Source organism: Galeopterus variegatus, unplaced genomic scaffold (genome assembly GCF_000696425.1).
Source record: "Galeopterus variegatus unplaced genomic scaffold, G_variegatus-3.0.2 Scaffold26554, whole genome shotgun sequence".
Classification (NCBI taxonomy): Eukaryota; Metazoa; Chordata; class Mammalia; order Dermoptera; family Cynocephalidae; genus Galeopterus; species Galeopterus variegatus.
Genome location: NW_007752665.1, coordinates 2,167 through 5,970, shown reverse-complemented (window position 1 = coordinate 5,970; position 3,804 = coordinate 2,167). Strand labels below are relative to the sequence as shown.

General features: G+C 40.5%; 1 long non-coding RNA gene across 1 annotated transcript; it reads left to right on the top strand.

Annotated features, from left to right (window-relative positions):
* Positions 1 to 292: 292 nt before the first annotated feature.
* LOC103583710 lies at positions 293 to 3,732 on the top strand. Its single transcript, XR_549884.1, has 3 exons — positions 293 to 550; positions 992 to 1,113; positions 3,336 to 3,732. It is a non-coding gene; the product is annotated as an uncharacterized LOC103583710 (long non-coding RNA).
* The last annotated feature ends 72 nt before the right edge of the window (positions 3,733 to 3,804 follow it).

The following is a 3,804-nucleotide window of genomic DNA, read 5'->3' as shown; positions in this document are numbered from 1 at the left end:
CCAGTCCTCTGCACTGCAGGGCAGGGCCGGGCCTTCCTGCTCTGACTGCTGGGCTGGCGGGGGCTCCGTAGGCTTCACGAGGAAGGGCTGGCTTGTGTTTGTGCAGCTGGACCTTCCTCGTAGATCATGTGCTCGACAGCTCGGGTACTTCTCAATAACTTTTTTTCCCTCCAGAAAAGCATTCACGGTACATTTTGAGGAATATGTTATATAAAGCCTTAAACAAAAGTGTATTTTTGGATCTAGTATGGTAACAATCCCAGTAGGAATAAAGTTATTCAAATTCTTTTTCATTTGGTGGGAAAAGTAGCCAATGCCAAAGAATTTGTTCCTTTAATTTTTTCATGCCAGAACTTTGAATTGGTAATCCAGCTAACTACATGTGTGTAATGTTCAGTGTCTGAATTTCTCTTCGGGATGTGTTTTGTAGGTCTCCATCACATTTTTGCCCAGAGATAGGGGGGATTATGCCCAGTTTTGGGATGCTGAGTGTCACCCACTTAAAGAGCCTCACATGAAACACACGCTGAGATTTCAGCTGTCTGGACGAGTAAGTGTTAAACTGAATTTAAGTAAATTATTGTGTGTATATTGAAAATACTAAGTGAAACTGACATGAAAAACTGGCCTGAAAATGCAGAATATTTTCCTGGTATTATCCCAGTTTTACTAATTCTGTTGTATAGCCCTATAATCTTAATCTTATTGACTAGCATATTTGAGGTCTGGGTTTTGCTCTATTGTCCATACAGCACATGAAACCTATGTTTCATGTAATTATGTAAGATACTCTGTGTGTGAGGGTGGGGGGAGAGAGAAGGAGGAACTAGACAGTACACAGTATAGGGTTTGCAGTTAGGGGATTTAAAAATCCTAAGTCACTTTTTAAAAAAAAATTTAAAGGAAAGGGTAGAATTCAGATGGGTAAATGTCCATATATTTCCTAGAGTGCTTACTTCCTCTTCCCCCACCCTGTGATGTTTCTATACAGAGTGTCAAAGCAGAAAATGAATCTGAAGGTGCATGCGTGTCCATGGCCACCCTCGCTAAAATAGATAATTTAGTTAAGCCCCGAAGACAAGCTGTGTCAGCAGCTTCTGCTCTCATACCTGGGTATGTTGTTTTAAATTTTTTTTCAGTGCTTCATTGAGATATAGTTATATTCAGTAAAATTCCTAGTGACTTTACCTATGAGTTCACGTGGATTACTGCCACTCCAATCAAGAGATGGAATATCCCCTTACTGACCAGCTGCCAAATTTTTTTTAAAAAAAATTCTCTCACCTCAGAACATTATGTGTTCCTTTACAGTCAAGAGTTGTTCTGTTCTGATTTCGATCATCGTAGATTAGTTTTGCTTGAACTTCGTATACATATGCACTCTTTGTATCTGGCTTTTTTCTCTCAACCTAACATGTTTGGGGATTTATTCATGTTATTGAATGTACCTATATATAGTTTGTTCCTTTTTATTGTTTAGTATTCCATTATATAAACATATCACAGTTTGTTTTCCTGTCAGCATTTGGGTATCTTATAATTTTGGGCTTGAATTAAGTTACTATGAACTTTATGTGCATTTCTGTGGACATTCATTTTCATTTCTTTAGGATAAAAATACCTAATTTTACCCAAAATTGCTGGGTCACATAAGAATGTGTTTACTTTTAAAATAAGCTGCCAAATAGTTTTCCCAAAGTGGTTGTACCATTTAACATTCCTATAAGCAGGATATGAAAGTAGATTCTTGAAAACTTTAAAATATAAATTTTATCCCAGCATCTTACACAGCTTTAATGATAATACTTAAGTATTCTACCTAATGAAATGTTTTTTATAATCCTTAGTTAACTAATAATTAGGTCTGATTTAGTTCTGGAGGAAGATGCACGGAAGAAAATGTATGCTAAATGCCTACCAAATTTAATATAAATGTGGTTGTTTATTTTCTAATTGGAGCACATGATGCATTTTGGAGGATATTAGAGCCCTTTAAGAATATGTGTTCTTGACACACACTCTAGGCTGTTCTTCCATTCATCTCATACTTGCTGTGCACTCCTCTTTTCTGGGGAACTGGGGATGAGAGCAGAATGCCCCATCCCACCTCCATGGCTGGAGGAGCCATGTCCTTCTGGAGGAGGAGCCACATCAACCTAGTAATCACACTAGAGTGTTTGATTGCAAACGTGGAAAGGACTGGAGGGAAACATGGAAAAGAAACTTCCCAGAAAAATGGGGCATTTGAACTGAGGAGGATGAGTGGAGATAGCCTGGGAAGAGGATGGAAAAGTTCCCGGCTGTGTGAAGGACAGGGCGGCAGAGATAGTTGGCTCTTCAGGAAGCAAGGGATAGCTGCAGGTCTGGAGCACAGCATGGGAAGGCAGTGTGAGGTGAGGCTGGAGGGGAGGAGGGCAGAGTGCAGACAGTGCAGCGCCTGTGCATCAGGCGAGGAAGAGCTGTCGGAGCTGCGGCATGACTGGATCCTCTGGCGTGGTATGGGCCGATTAGGAGGCGGCAAGAGTGGACATGCTAAAATAAGTCAAGGCTATTTTTAAGTGGTCCAGGAGTAAGATAGTGTCAAGGAAGAGGAAGAGAACGGACAGATTTGAGGAATATATAGAAAGGAAACTTGAAGGCCTCAGGGATGGATTGGGTAAAGGAGAGAGAAGAGGGTGTCAAGGTCGGCTCCAGACACCCTTCTCTGAGACAGGAGATACCAGTGGGGGGATCAGGTTGGAGGAGAAAGGTTGCATCTGTGGAGACTGAGATGGCTTTGAGATATCCAGAGGAAGATGACTGTGTGGGATTGAATATACGGGTGTGTTGCTCAGAGGCTAAGTCTGAGCTAAGCTGTGAGTCTGGGCACTGCACAGGTGCGAGGTCACTGAGCCCACTGTGGGCTGGGATTGCCTAGCGAGAGTATAGTGCACACAGTCAGGATGAGGACACAAGGGCCAAACCTGGGGCAAGAGCCACAGAAAGGAGGGAGGGGAGGGAAGCTGGCAAAGACTGAGGAGTAGCCAAAGAAACCATGTGTTGTCAGCAGAGTGGCTCTATCCATGTGACAGTTCAGAGTAGCCAGGTGAAATGAGCTAAGGGTTTGAGGCTGGTAGAGAGCCAGGCTTTAATGAGAAAATGCTGTGACGGCAGAGCTTACAGAGCATCGGCTAACCAGCACCTTTTAGGACACTGTGGCCATTTTACCTTCACGTAGATGAGGTAAGGTGCGGTTGCAAAACGACTCTAAAATAAGTTGTATGAGAAAACAAAAATTAAAGCTACACTGCATAATTTAATATATAAAATAGTTAACTTTAAACCTATTCCAAAAGCAGGCAGCTTGATTTGACTCACCGTGGAGTTTATGCCCCGGAAGATATGTACAGGTTTCTCCCAACTAGAGTGGGGGAATCAAGGACGCTGAAGGTCAATTTGCGAAACAATTCTTACATTACACACGTGGTAAGTTAGAAATATTACTGTGGCTTTTGGAAAAGTAAATGCATTCAACTATTTGATAATAAGTGTTTTCCTGATGAATATAAACTTCTTTTATAGATTATATTTAAATTGTCATATGAGTTAATATGAAAAAAATTCCTTAATACTATATTTGAAAAGGAACTCATTGGAAGCTGATGACCCTTAATTTGAAAATCAAAAATATTGTTTTGATATTTTAATTTTTAACTTTCTTTTTTTCTTTCTACTGTACTATCACACAGACATATTTTTGGGTGACATTTACTTTAGTCAAAACTAGAGTAAATTCATGTTAAAATTCCTTTAAATGTGTTTTCA